This window comes from Alligator mississippiensis, chromosome 5 (genome assembly GCF_030867095.1).
Source record: "Alligator mississippiensis isolate rAllMis1 chromosome 5, rAllMis1, whole genome shotgun sequence".
Taxonomy (NCBI): domain Eukaryota; kingdom Metazoa; phylum Chordata; order Crocodylia; family Alligatoridae; genus Alligator; species Alligator mississippiensis.
Window position 1 is genome coordinate 113,718,290 of NC_081828.1, and position 16,128 is coordinate 113,734,417.

The 16,128-nt window shown below is 41.2% G+C and overlaps 1 long non-coding RNA gene across 1 annotated transcript in view; it reads left to right on the top strand.

The window, feature by feature from the left end:
- The window catches only part of LOC109282199 (uncharacterized), a 90,637-nt gene that overhangs the window by 47,838 nt on the left and 26,671 nt on the right, over nt 1–16,128 (top strand). The window contains exon 2 of the long non-coding RNA XR_009462255.1: nt 947–1,187. This is a non-coding gene — a long non-coding RNA (uncharacterized LOC109282199). The remainder of the gene's footprint in view (nt 1–946; nt 1,188–16,128) is intronic.

The following is a 16,128-nucleotide window of genomic DNA, read 5'->3' on the forward strand; positions in this document are numbered from 1 at the left end:
TTGTGCTTCCTTTCCATTTTGTCTTTGAAAGAAAGAATGCAATGATTACTTAGAGCAAAGAACACATTCATGGAAGAATAGATCAGGTTATCACAGCTTGGTAGTAAGAATTGTCAAGGGCTTTTTATCAATTCTACGTGGTGAGAATGTCATGGCCTTTTCTATTCATGCCTTTGTCACTGCAAGTTTGGAGTATTATAAACCAGAGTTGCTGTACCATAAACTATGAGTTCAGAACACCTGAAATGATAAGTTCAAAACACCATTAAAAGAAGTAGTCCTTATAGGGACTATTTTACACCTGTGCTGTATGACTGACATTTGCTACTACTTGATTTCTTGGTGAAATTGAGGATGTTGATTTTACTCTTTTTAAACAGCCCTCCCCACAAGCTCTGAATCTGTGTAAGGGGGTGATAGTTTTATGGTAACTGACCTTTCTAATATTTTTGCCTAGAAATTGGATTATTAAGATGAGATAGTATAAGTTCATTGGAATTTTAAGCATAGAGAGAAGTGACAATTTTCACCTGATCTGGCCCCTGAAAGCACTCTACAGTTGTGATCAAACATGTGATCTGGTGCTGGAGGGTGGGGTGGTTGAATTGGAGCCCCTTCCCTCCCCCCTAAGGTGAGGGGTTCCAGTCCACTAACCTCCCAACTCCAGAAGCCCCAGAATGGACCTCCCTTCTCATCCTGAGACAGAATGGGAGAGTGGGGACAAAACTAGGAGAAGAGGCTGCAGAACTCCATCAAAATTGGAGTTCAATCACTCACCCTCCCAAACCAACAGCTAACATCTGTTGGGTTGGGAGGATTGAGCTAATTCATGGCACTTTCTGTTAGATCTCTCCCATAAGGTAGATCCAGGAGCTGCACTTCTGTCTGTACCTTTTAGCATCCTGAATGCTCTCCTTCATGACTTTTTCTCTTTTTTTAAATTTAGGATTTAAAGGTAAATGATCCTGGCAAGTGGCTTATGAAAGCTCTGTGACAGATTGTAGCTCAGCCACCAATGACCTTTGAACAAGAATAATGGGCAATTGGATATATGCTGAAAAAAAAAGTTACCAACTACCAGCTTGTCAGGAAAGGATTTGTAGGAATGTCTGTCACAAAGGATAAATTGAATGGGAACCAAAAGTCATATGGCCTAGGGAAATACATAAGTACATACATCAGAACAGGTAAGCACTCTCCCCTTTTTGCCCTTTTTCTGGCCACACATGGAGTTTTACAAACTGCTTTGTTTTGTGACAAAATGCATATGTTTGCTATATTGTTGTTGGCACTAAAATGGGGTTTACTTTTTGTGAAGCTTTTGAAAGAAAACTCCAGAGCGCATACAATCACATTTCCTAAAGTATATGCTAATTGATGTACCTCATTTTTTAATACCTCTGGAGACCATTGGCTGATTTACAGAGAGGCTGAGGACCACAGAAATCTATGGAAATACTAGGTATTTCTCCCAGGTTTGCAGTCAAGAACTGAGCATAATATCAGTGAACCTTTCTGTAAGATTGGGTGCTTCAAAGTATGCACCAGACTGCACAGTTAATACTGTTCAGTCCCAATGCTGCATGGGTTTTTTGCATGCTACTGTGCAGTAGGAACAAGCTACTGCACAGTAGCTCATAGCATTGAAGCTGCATCGCTGTAGCAAAGATGTTTCTCTGTGTAAAAGCATAACCCATAATGTGAATTGACTCATATCTTTGAAGACATGGGACATGTCCTATACTATAAACCATATGTGTAAGCAGTACTAGTCTTGGCTAATTCATGCATATGTTAAACAGACTGACCAAGCTGAAGAATATTAGCTATCATAAGTGGAATGGAAGGATGGAGGTTAAATTTCTTGTATAAAAAGAGTACAATGACCAGCTATTATAAGCTGGTATTCAAGAATTTTAGATGGTATTACATATGTGCTTTCTGATCTAAGGAACTTTTTCATTCCTGGATCTGAATTTTAGAGCTAATTGTAGGGACAGAAAGAAAAGAACCTGACGAGTTGGAGACAATGGATTTAGAACCTGAAAGGACTGGAAATAATCCCTGCTGGAACTGGTGAAGGACCACCCACTGGGAAGCCAATTAACTAATTAATCCAGAGGGTCAATAATGCTCTATGACCCACAGGTAGTCAGGTCCGGGGCATTAAAGTAAGTTAATTTCCCTGAGCATTGATCTACTGCCCGAACCCGCTCAGTTAGAAAGAGTAGCTAGTAGGTTGAGCAATATAATCTGTATTACACAACAAAACCTGCGCAACAACTACCCGGCACAATATTCCTATAACACCTGAGCCACAACACAATAAAAAACACCCGATGGGACAATAACCCAATGCACATGGCAAACCCAATGTCCCTGGTCTCACAACCAATCAACTACACATAAAACTGAGCTTTGGTCACTACACAGTTAACTGTTATGCAACTTCACAGACAACCCAGAAACCACAGATGGCAGCAAGAACACCCTGGGCCTAGTCAGCAGGAGAAACCCTCTCAGTCCCTGAGGATTTCTCGCTTTTCCCTGCTTAGGTACTCAGCACCTCAAATAGGGAAAGGGTGATACTTTACTCAGCTGTAGCTTCCCAGTGACCAGGTCACAGCAAGGAACCTGCACTTGGTGAACTCCCACACCCCAAGAGCCCAGATTCTGAACTGCCCAGCCAGAGAGAGAGCGGGGCCGAGCCCAAGCCCCAACTGCCTGCTCCAGACAATATTTATAGTTTTCTAATCATGCCACCTGTCACTCACCCAATGGTTCAATCATTGCCCTTTTCACAATATCCAATCAAATTCAAACCTGAGCAATACTTAAAAGGACCAATCAATTCAAACTATTTCAACACAATACAAGCAACGTTATCATGATTATTATATCAACATTGATAAGCAGTTGCTTTACCATTATACACTGCACATGCCCAGACCTTAAAAGTAGGACATGACTTCATCAAGGTTGAGAGTTCAAATCCTCTAGAAACTTCTCACCTCTAGTCATATGGTGCATGCATGGATTTTCACTGTTCTACACTGGATTGATGAAATCCATGGAGGGAGGATTTTTACATGTGGGTTTTCGGGGGTTTTTTCTATGGTTAGGTACACCTGTTGGCACAGTCCAGTAAAAAAAGAATGTATATGCGTGTGAAATTATTTTGTAAAACCTTTGAATTCATTATTGAAACTGTCACATGTACCTAACAAATTTAATATTCTGGAGTACCCTCAGGGAGAACGTCTGGGAAAGGGAATTCACAAGCTGCTGGTGGAAGAGGGACAGGGATGTCAAGACGCGGGGGGATTCAGCACTGGCCTTGGGGCCTAGAGCAGCTAGGATGATAGTTCCCACTTCTGAGAAGGAGAAGAAGATGGGAAGGTCTATAGTGCTGGAGTAGGCATGAGAGGCAAGAACCATACTAAGTGCCTCCCTCTAAGTGTTACATAGTAAGTGCAAAGTGGATTTTGCCTAGACTTACTGGTGTTAGAAGCATCCAAGATCCAGTGTTTAGGTTTAGTCATAGCAAGCAGCCCACTGAGGTAAGGTACAGACATTACATTTTTACCTGTATAAGTGATTGGAAACCAGTCTATACCCATAACAGAACAGAACTTTGGCGCACACACACTGGTTTAAAAGTGGCAGAATCTAGTCTAAGATCTGCTCCCTCTCCTACCCAGAAAACAAAGGGCAAAAGTGTGTTCTGTTCGCTACCGTTCTAACTCTGTCACTTACAAAAAACCAGCTAAATTAGATCGATTCTGCTTCGGGAGTTTTGAAGGTCTGCACCTAGCCTGGGTGTCCAGCAGGGACAGGTCTATAACAAAGATTAAATTCTAAGGTACCGTAGATCTTTAAAAATATTTTAAATAGTACGTCAGAACCACACAAAGGTTTAATAATTTGATCTGATTGCTTTGCTATGTAAAAAAGTAAAAAGGGACGGGGTATGTAATGTGCATTCTTATGGTAGTTAATGACACCTAGTTAAGGTCAGTGCAAATTTTACTCAGTGGATAAATAATGCCCCAGGGTCTGCAACATATATTGGAGCATTCCACATATTCAAACTATAACTATCAAGATCTACATATAAAACCCAAGCACACTGAGAGTATATAATGTTATTCACTCATAATTTCCTGTTTCCTGCTGTTTTATTTTCCCACTTTCTCTGACAAATTTTTATGCTCATAATGAGTTATTGTTTTAATATATGCAATGCACTTAATAATAAAGCAAATCATTCCATTAATGTTACGTTTAGATTTTTAATGTTTCTCATAGTTGAAATCAAATTCTCGTACAAGATATTTTTTCCAGAATGACACTGCAGTGTCCAAAGCTATTTCTCCAAGCCTTATATATATAAAAGCACAATAATTCTCCTACTAAAGTCAGTCTCCTAAAATGCATTCTGAAGTCTAGGAAGGGAATTTAGTGCCTCTTCATAGTTTAACACAGTAAGATTTCCAACTGAAAAGGGACTGGTCTATTTTCAACAGACAAGGGCTAAAGAGTGACACTGGTATTCTCATGCACTTCAGGAGGACTATTTGAGTAATGAAGTTTACTCAAAGTGAGTAGATGTTTCATAGGCTGTTTGCACAATCCCCATCATTTAAAATCAAGATTCCTCCAGCAAATGATTAAAATCCTTGTCTTCTAGTGCATGCCTGAAGTCTGTCTTGATAAATGTGTTACTGACCATTATATTTAATACCATTTCAGAAAGATTATCAATTGCAAACATAGATTGGGATAAGGATAGATACTGTCCAAAAAGAAAAGGGTTACACTGACCTAATCTCCCCACCTCTTTTTTTAAATATAAAATTCTTTTGGTCCTTTGCTCTTTCTCAACTCCTTTATGATATATGAAGGAAATCTGTCTTAGGAATTTTGTTTTTGTTTCATTTAAATGTATGTTTATTTATGTATTTATTTATTTATGTATTTAGTTGCAGTTTTGCATTTTCTTAGAGAAGTCAGGAATGAAGCATCTTTTATTCCCTTGCTTTTCAGAAGGGGTGGAGGGAATTATCCAAATTAATGTGAAAATCAGCAAAACAAAAATAGACCAAGTGATGTCCAAATGGAAATGATGAGTATCAGACTCCTTTTCTACCATGATACTCTTTCTGTCCATCCTCCATCTTCAACCTATGTACACCACTGCTCTCCTTTTTCATTACATTTCTATAGTCCCCAGACTCCTCCCCAAAATCTTTCTCTCTGATTCTTTTATTCCTAGTACTCACCATTCCTCTCTTCATAATTTCCCACCCTCATACTTGGTGACCACAGACTCCACATCAAGAGTCCCATCTGACATTCTTTGACCTCACATCCTCCACTGAATTTCAATCATGAATTATTATTTTTTTCAAAGCACAAGTGCTCAGAGTGAATTGAGTTAACCTGTGTACAAACAGCTATTGTTTTCCTTCCCTAAATTCTCTTTTCTGTTCTCACACTGTGAGCTCTGTGGAATAGGACCATCCTCTATGAGTATTTGGAGGGCACTTCATGTGGAGTTGGCACTAATGTAAATGAGCTATCTTCCTTTTAAAAGCTCCCTTTAAAGCAACACTTTGAGGCAAGAGGTTGAAAAGTAAAAAGAGAGCAACATAAAAGTTGCTTAAAGTATACTGGAGTCTTGCCTAATTTACTCTTCAAGGGAAACTGAAATGACAAGAGCATTACACATCTCCTAGGGAAGATGTACTAATTATAGGATCACTTGTTCAATTACCTACCTGACACTTTCAGTCATAGGTAGAAATTCATTTTTTAATTTTTTTGTTGTACTGTGACATTTTCTCCCTTCCGAGTAGAACAAAAGGCATTTTATGTCACAAATGAACCTGGATGCAGAGCACAGTACCTCTGATGCCTGATGATACTTCAGATATGCTACAGTGGGCTTATCTACACACAAATTTCAGCATGTTTAAATTTAGTGCACTTTAAGCTAATGTGCATTAAGAATTTTTTGTCAGGTGTCCACATGTGGTGGGACTTGGGACTAACTTTAGTCCCAAGTTGCTTGAGCCCTGCCATGTATCACTGTGGTCACCAGGGGGAGCTCCAGCCTCAGACCGCATGGCTGCCAGCACTTGACAGCCATGCTGAAGACAGAGGCCCTTGGCATCCATCTTGAAAGCACACCCTCCACACTGTGACCTCTGCCCTGACACTTCCTGTGTCAAAGCAGCAGTGTGGCAGAGAAACAGGCAGCATGTATCTACCCTGCTCCTGCTTCAGCTGTAATTCCCAGCCCTGACTGTGGGGCCCAGGGAGAGAGTCCTCTGCTCCTTAGGGTTGCTACAGTTGTCCTGCTCACCTGCTGCCATTCTGAGCACCTGGCACTCAGCCACCTTGCACCACCTGACTCCCTCACTCTGGCTCCAGTTGGACAACTGGTACATGGCCTTCTGGGGCTCACACCCCAGAATGCCCCCGCTGGGACAGCCATCATTGTCCTGTCCCACCAGCCCCACTGCCTTAGGGCTTACTGCACCAGCTATCATGCATCGTGTTGCAAGACTGGGATGGCAACCAGTGGGATAATACATTCTGGATGACCCAGTCCACCTTTGAAGACCTACTGCACCAGCTCCAGCCTCATCTCTCCCTCCCCAACACATAGAACCCCTTCACCACCCCCCATTAATAAAAAACCCTCTTCCAAAACTGAAAACTATGTACAAGAGTCTCAGTCTGTCTCTGAGTCCTGGAGTGGGGGGCTGTACTGTGGAGATGCCCGGGGTGCGGGGCCCAGGAGCAGACAGACAGCACCCTGGCAGCAGACAGTCCCCGTGGGTCCAACGGCCATAGCAAATGCCAGGGGGTCCTGCTGGTGGGAGGAAGTAGAGGCTCTCCTCCAAGGTGCAGGTGAGTCAGCCACTGGGCAGGGCTCTCTGAGCTTCCAGTGGATGCAGCAGCCAGGGAGGTGGGCAGGATACTGAAGGCCTGAGGTCCCCTCCTCTGGTGACATGTCACTGGAGGTGTCAGGGCAGGGTGTGGGCAAGGGCAGGCTGCTTCTGCTCAGAGTTGCAGCCTGTCTCCTGGGGTGCCGAAATTCAGGTCAGCTCCCACATAAAGGGCATGTTCTTTTGGGCATAACTTGTACCCGCAGGACTTGGCCTTCATGTGGCACTGTCACCCCATCTAGAAGTGGGATCGTACATGCATCCTACTGGAGATGGCCTCATAAATGTGGGCATTCAAGTGCCTGCCCCACATAAACTGTCACTGGATGTCAGGCTGACCCCACAACGCTACAAGGTCATGCTTCTCCTTCTGGGTCCAGTTTGGGGCTCAGGTGCCTGGTGTGGGTGTGGGCATGTGGCTGGAACCAGGGCTTGATGGGGTTGATGTGCAGGACATGCTCCCCATGCCGGCTCTCTGGGCCCCCATGCAGCTGTCTCTGCAGTGCAGGCCCTGGAGGACTGCCAGCAGCACCCAGGACAGGGGCACAGGCAGGCACTGTGAGCCATGTGGCAGAGGTGCTTCACTACAGTACCTGACAAGAGACAGAGCTGGGGGTGAGGAGCACCAAGGAGCAGGTGCTGGTCCTGCTTCCATAAAGAGCAGGGACCGCAGCCCTGTGGGGAATCTCAGGGCTGGGCAAGGGACACAGCAGGCTGCAGACCTTTGCCACACTCACCTGTGGCCAAGGAGCAGCTCCAGCTAGGGGATAGGACAGGCAGAGGCTGCCTGGGTCCTGTCCAGGGGGGGAAATGTGGCTTGGTGGGCTCCTGCAGATTGTACTGACTCCTGCAGTCCACCTGTGCTGTGTGTCCCAAGGCACAAAATGGCTGGAGGCTTTTATAGCCTTCAGGTAAGGGCTGCCAGAGAGCAGCCCAGCCCTGGAAGTGGAGAAGTGGCCAGTGAGGAGCCCAGGAGCTGGGCTCTGGGCAGACCCAGCATTGAAGTCCCTGTGTTAATGCACATTAAAGTATCTCCACATGTTAATGCACTTTAACTGATCACACCTAAATTTGATACTTGCTTTATGCAGATATCATATTTAGGCACAATTAGCCTAAAATTGCCACTGTTAAGGTGCATTAAGGACATGCACATATAGATACATACCTTTAATGCACCTCAAGCTAATGCACATTCAGGGCATTTTTACACATACAAGTGCCACAACATGGGTCGCTTTGCAAAGCACCCAATGCTGTGATGCTTGCAGTTGTATAAGAGACAAAATGCACGTGAGCACTGAAAAAATGACGACAGTGCACTTTTAAACTAAAACACATAGAAGGTGCTTTAGTTCAAAAGTGCACCACTCTTATTTTCTGCCACTGATGCACATTTCATCACTTATACACCTGCACGCAGCACAGTACAGTTCGTATCAGCTTGTGTGTGGAGCATGCTCCGAAGTGGCAGGTCTCTGGTGCATCACAAGACAAAAAAGTATGTGTATAAATGCCTTAAATGCCCACATGTAGACATGCCAGATTTCTTTTAGAACATAGCTTTAGAGAGAATTTCTTATCATATGGAATTGGGACTGCTTCACCATTGACTGTATCTAACATCATAAAATCTGCAGTAGAGAAAACTCTTTAGATACTTCGGATGTAAAATCTGAATGCACATACTGTATAGAACAATTTATCTAAGTGATGGTATTTCAGTAATTTTTCCTTTGCATTAGAGAAAATTGTGGTGATATAACTAGTGTGCAATGTTATCTCATATGCATTTTGATAGATATTAGCAAACGGTCATGGCATGTCCCTAATTAGGTTAAAAATGTATGTGGGAGGTAATGTTCCTATGACTATTAGGTTTTTCATACTAAAGCAATAATAAGCTCCTATATATAAGTATCTACTGGGAAATAATGCTATTCAACCCTTTTTCTTTTTTTCTTCTTGCTCAAGAAATGCTAACTGAATTGAAGTCAGTTAAATTCACAAAAATCATCATTCAATGGTAAAGTTTAGCAAGTAGTCTGTTTAACAAGTTTTTCTCATAAATAGTTTCTTAATGTACAGAAAATATACAGCCTTCCCAAAATTTCAATTAATCTCAAATTGTCATAAGTAAGACGTACAACTATTTTAAGACACTAAAATTGAAAGTTGTAAATTCATATTAAGGTTATCTTTTGTCTTAATATGTATATGCCATGCATGACGATGGTTTTGTAGACAATATCAGAGAATTCCAAAATACCACCAGCTCCATTATACATTTCTGTCCTGCAAGTCAAAAAAATGGAAACAGCCATATGGGGTGAATAGTGGTTGTGATTGCTCAAGTTCCCAAATAAGGTTTTATTTTTTTAAATAAGGGTAGTAAAATGAAAGAGGGACTGAATACAGGGAATATTAGTTATGTAAACAGTCATGTTTCCATGCCCTCATCATTTCTTACAAAGATTACATTAACTTCAGAGATGTCATCAATTCAGTCTTTACTTGAGTGAGTCAAACAAATAGTTATACTGACAGCTATTATGACCATCATCCTGACATCACTGTGATTGCTTATACGAGTTGGAGGAAATTCAATAACAAAAGCACGGATTATAGAATTAGTCTAATATTTGGCTATCTGTAAAGATCTTATTCGAAACATTTTAAATCTGCAAAACTAGGCTAGAACTGTCATTTCATTAGGTTTTTATATTCACTGGTTGGTCATAAATTGAGCAAAACATATTTTTTTCTAATCCTTTAACACTTTAACTTCAGCATCAAGGATCAGAGGTACACAAGAATAATGGAGAAAATTAAAATTCAATAGGAATTGCTATTTATGCAAGAAACTTTCCAAACTACAACTTTAACTCCTTACACACAGCTACAAGATGGTGTTCAAGATACCCAATGACATGCCAGGTGTAAAAGCAGAGATGATAAGAGCACTGTCACTGCAATGTCATTTAAATGACAGAAGAGCAAATCATTAATATATGCTCAGAAAAGGACCATATCCCACACTACACAGAAAGGTAAGACCCACCCCCCATAGGCCTTATACTCTCCATCCACATAGTCTGTGCCAGTCTGTCCCAGAGGAAAAATTCCTCTCTGACCTGATTTGTTGATCTATATGACCCTAAGTGAAAGAGCTATGAACCTCTGGGTTTAGTAAGTACAGACAAGAACATCAGCATACTTTATTCAACAGCAGCTTTTTCTGTGGCTAAAGTCCCAATGTTTCCAAGGAAACTAAGCAAGAAAGGGAAAAAAAGGGTGCAGGTTGAGACTTGAAAACCAATCAGAAGTCAGCAGCATTCGTGACAGGAAAAAATCCTTCCTGGGCCCAACCGGCTACAGGAAAAAGCCATGAAATATGACGTTATCAGGTACATGACAAGAGTTACATCTGTACTCCAACACTGCAATTACAAATCACATATGTGCTTATTGCTGAGTTAGAATTATCTGTCCCATCATGACACCCCCCCCCCCCCCATAATACTATCCAATACAGTCTTAATGAGATTTAAGTTTTTTGCCCCTACCAATTTATTTGGAGGACCATTTCAAAATCATTCCTCTGCTAGTTAGAATTCTTAGTGTTTTCTAATTCTGGATCTAAATTTATTTACAGCCAATCTGTAGCCATTTGTTCTGTAAGTGTTTTTTTCAGCTCATCTCTGCCTAATATTCACCCCATGAATATAGTTGTAAAAGGTGATCATATAACCTCTTTTTTATTAAGCTAAAGAAGCCAAGCTCTTCCAAACTTTTATAGGAAAAGGTCTCCCTGAAGGTTTTGTGGCCCTTCTTTAAACTCATTCCAGTTCAACTCTTTTGAACACTGGTGATCTACAATTGATGAATGTTACACAGTACTCAAAATTGGGACGTACCGATATCTTATACAATGGTATTACCATAATTTCTCAAATTCAAGATTATGCTTTTTAACCCTTCAACGTGGAGAAACAGAAACCTTGTCTTAGATTCAGATAACAGCCTGGTACAGGTGGCTGCTGTCACTCTAGCTCTGACTTCATCCCTGGTCTGGGGGAGACTATGTGGCAGGAGGCATAATTTTTGGGATTGGGGATAAGATCCCATGGCACCATTAACTGAATGTGTGCAAGAGAGATATTTTTTATGAGTTTGCTCCTTATGTATAGTTACCTTAATTTGCACGTGCTTCATACTTTATAAAAAACATACTGAGCAATACCTGATCTGCTTTGAATCAGCAGCATTTTTATTGTTTGTATTTCTGTAGTATGTAAGGGCCTAAGTCATGAACATTGACTTCATTGTGCTACGCATGGTAGAAACAGCAACCAGAAAAATAGTAATTTCCTTAAAAGCTCTCAATCTAGGTATTTGCCATTGACTTCAACAGGGTAGGAATTGCACCATACACTCAGAAATGGTGCAAGTGAATGTTGTCTGTTTAACTCCATGGATTGCTTGTTTTTATTTTTCTCTCACTCGTCTACCTTGGCTGGAATCTGGGGTTCTGTTGCCTTAGGAATGGACTTGCTGCTGAACCTTCATGCAAGTATGTTTTAAACCCTTAGTTATGATTGCTAACGTAAGGGAAAATGTTAAGGTATGTCTATGTTTCAGTTTACTTCAATGTGGTCATCACCCTATAAACACTTCCATGTAAGTCTACCAAAACAAATATTCTTACTATTGCCAAAATATTTATAAAATTATGTAGAAATTAAATCCACCATAGTTCATGACTTACACAAGCTGCCGTGCTGGATCAGAGCCCATTGTTTGAAATTGAATTTGCAAATCAGATTATCTTAATACAAGAAATAGATACATTTACATTTTTCTTGAAAAACAAATATGGTTCTGCTTTTTCCTCATACGTCTCAATGTTAGTATTACAATATAAAATGATTAGCTTCCTCTAAAATCCACACATCATAAATATTTTGACATTAGGAAGCATTAGAACTGGTGTTCAGTGAATCAAGATTTGATGCTGTAACAAAACTAACTGGCCACAGAATATTTTTTATTTCTTTCAGAGCATGCTGGTAATATTTTACAATTTTATATAGTGCCTTCTATCAAAGGATCGCAAACCCCTTTTCAAAGGTTGAAAGTTCTTCTCTGTCCCTGATCCGCAAAGAAGTCAGGGTTTGGTAGAAATTTCTCAATGTAAATATTATTTTAGAAAATAGTACACAGTTTGATGGTGAGGGTGGCTGTGGGTAATGATAGAAACAGATATAGCTCACTGTCGTTACAACTTCGTGTGTCACATCATATATGTGATAGTCCCGAGGGTTAAGCATTGTCATTTTTCCAGTATGGCTTGTAAAAATTGTGAGCCATGAAATGAAGTGTTTACAGAGAACATAAAGCTTTCTAATTTTCTGAAAGCTTGTAAACTCCATGAACTTCTAAAATTTAGATTATATTGTAATTTATATTAATGTTTCATATGAAAAGTACAAGATCCAGAGGCACAGATGGGCCTATAAAATATTTGAAATCTCAGCCTCATTAGAAGGATCTATCACAGTAATGATAGATCTTAGTGTCTGCAGAATTTATAAGCTCAGTAGGCAATGAAGACATGAAGAGTTTGCAAGCTTTCTACTGGGAACTTCAATCAGCTGTGCAAAAATCAAGAATGCTTCATAACTGTAAACTACTGATGTATTTTCAACAGAAGTAATACTTCGCATAAATGTGTTTGTGTAACCCATGCTTAATAGGACTAAGGAGAAAAATATGTCTGATTTCCTGCCTAAGAATATTTAGGTCTTCAGAATCATCACTCAGCTGCCAATTAATCTTCGAGATGCCTAATATCCATAGGCAATTATGTGTTCAGTATTGAAATTCCAAGTTTATGAATACCAGAAACACCTTTTCAAAATTGATGGGATTGGCAACTACCTCATGCTTACACTCCATTGTGATTTGCAATTTGGGTGTTCTTCCATCTATGATGTGAGTGATGTGAGGGGCTTTACTGGTATTCTCAGAGTATGACTGTCAATTGAGACCCACACAAAACAGATTCTCCTAGATGAATACTGTAAACACTGGATCAGGCCCGTGTTCCACCTCAGCGCACCAAGTCTCCAGCCCTACATTGATCCACTGGGCCTATAAGTCTGCAACTCAGAAGTCAAAATGCCTCACTTGGGTGGGGGAAAGCGTGTTGGTTATTGCCATGTTGGTCTAAGGACATAGGCAGACAAGGTTCTTTGGGTAGATGTGATATCTGTTATTAGACCATTTAAATAGTTGGAAAATGTGTTCTATGCAAGCTTTCAGACACAAATACCCATTTTCAGGCAATAGGGAGAGTCTGTTGATTTTTGTGTACTCTCCTGGGTAGAATAGAAGCCAATATGTAAAATATAGGTCTGTGAAAATGCAAATATATGGCAGTGAGAATCTGAGGGAATGGGAGACAATAGGTAAACAACAGGTTGGGGTTGAGAAGGAAGGTAGAATTGGTGATAAAATGTAGATGGTAAAATGCAGACCGGTTACCTGGGTTTATCAGATGGCAGGCAGGTTATAATGTGCAATAAATTCAATGTCTATATTTAGTCCTTCATTTTTTGTATCCAGTAAAAAGGGTGAAGTGTGAAGTGAAGTTTAAGAAATGAAGTTTGTAGGCTTATCTATGAAAGGTGTATTGTAAATTCCCTTTGAGGATTAGAACTGAGAGATTGGAGAGAGAGTCGTTATCTTGTGAGAAGTGTGCAGCCATAGTTAATAGGGTAGTTTTGTCTTTGATAGATTTTCAGTGTGCGTTCATTCTGGTGCAGTTGTTGTTTGGTTTCTCCTACATATTTTCCATCAGGGCTTTTAGTGAACTGAATGAGATACATTACATTTCTGTATGTGAAGGTGTATGATCCAGGAATGGTGATGGTTCTGTTGTGGGGTGTAGTTATTGTAGGAGTGATGGAGATATGTTGGAAGGTTTTACATTTTTTGTCCTGGTATGGTCTGGATCAATTCGGTGTGTTTTGGGCCATGGGAAGTTTGCTTCTGGTGATAAGGTTGATGAGGTTCAGTGCTTGTTTAAGGCTAGGATGGGTGATTCTGGAAAGATCTCTTTGAGAATTGGGTCTTCTAGCATGGGTTGCAATTGTTTAAAGATTTTCCATATGGGTTTCAGGGAAGGATGGTATGTCATAACCAATGTCGTGTGATTTGTGCGGATTGTCTTTTGGTACTGCAGTAATTCTTCATGTCATATCTGGTGGCTCTTTCAAAAGTATGATCTATTTCTCTGAAGGAATGCCCTTGTTGGGTGAAAGCCCTTTTGAGATTTGTGAGGTGACGATTGCGGGTATTCTCCTCAGTGCAAATTTGGTAGCATTTGACAGGTTGGCTGTATATTACAGCTTTCTTGGTGTGTTCAGGTTGATTGCTTGTCCTGTGTAGATATGTAGGTTGGTCTGTGGGTTTATTGTATATGGTGGATTGTATTTTACCATTCTGGATAGTGAACATAACAAAGTTACTCTCACCCTGGACCTCTGAGTATACCCATCCAGCCTCCCAGTCACTAGAATCCCCTTCCATAATGGGGCACAAGGCTTTCTAACTTTAGTACTTAGCAAGCTGACTGCTACCTCTACAGGCTACACCTGCAGCCTGTCTCTATGCAAGTGTGCTTACAGCTCTGCAAGCCAGCTCTCTGCAAGCATACATCTGGCAGCTTGCTCCCTGTAGCACTGTTTTTGCTCTGCTTCAGTACCAGGAGTTAGGGATCCCTGTTATAGGTGCCTAATGTTTCCCATGTATAGAGAGCCCAGTGCCTGATGTGTATAGAGCTGTGGATTCCATATGAGTATAAGGGGCTTGAAAGTTAGCCATTGCAATGATGGGCAATACTTTGATGGGTCTGAACGAAGCTCTTTGCAGGGGTCAGCTCCAAATGGTTGTTCCCTGGATCAGCAGACCAGCTTAGAATTTCAAAAAGTGAATGAAAAGGATAATTTAGGTGTAGGGGCAGGATAAAGCCAGTGGTGAATATATTAGTAACTGCAATTTACTTGCGCTTATTAATATATTAATATATGAGTAAATCCAGAGATTTACTTGCACTAGCTTTTGCCTCTGCAGTTTATGAGAATGAGTCAAACACACTGCACTAAGGTTGTTTCTTTTGAAAATCTGAGTCTTGTTTCATGGGTATCTTTGGTTTATTTTTAACATGCTGTGTCACAAAAAGTCCACCAATAGGTGGATAAAATACAGTGCATACCTGATTCATGGATGTTATTGTCTTACTGGGCTAATAATGTTATAACTGAGAACACTGACCAAAGAATAAAAATTGGATCTAAGTTCCAGAACAATAATTAAATCTTACTGTATAGATTCATAGATTCATAGATGTTAGGGTCGGAAGGGACCTCAATAGATCATCGAGTCCGACCCCCTGCATAAGCAGGAAAGAGTGCTGGGTCTAGATGACCCCAGCTAGATGCTCATCTAACCTCCTCTTGAAGACCCCCAGGGTAGGGGAGAGCACCACCTCCCTTGGGAGCCCATTCCAGACCCTGGCCACTTGAACTGTGAAGAAGTTCTTCCTAATGTCCAATCTAAATCTGCTCTCTGCTAGCTTGTGGCCATTATTTCTTGTAACCCCCGGGGCCGCCTTGGTGAAGAAATACTCACCAATTCCCTTCTGTGCCCCCGTGATGAACTTATAGGCAGCCACAAGGTCGCCTCTTGACCTTCTCTTGTGGAGGCTGAAAAGATCCAGTTTCTCTAGTCTCTCCTCGTAGGGCTTGGTCTGTAGGCCCTTAACCATACGAGTGGCCCTTCTCTGGACCCTCTCCAGGTTATCCGCATCCCTCTTGAATTGCGGTGCCCAGAATTGCACGCAGTACTCCAACTGCGGTCTGACCAGCGCCCGATAGAGGGGAAGTATCACCTCCTTGGACCTATTCATCATGCATCTGCTGATGCACGATAAAGTGCCATTGGCTTTTTTGATGGCTTCGTCACACTGCTGACTCGTGTTCATCTTGGAGTCCACTAGGACTCCAAGATCCCTTTCCACTTCTGTGCTACCCAGCAGGTCATTCCCTAGGCTGTTGGTGTGCTGGACATTTTTCCTCCCTAGGTGCAGCACTTTGCATTTCTCTTTGTT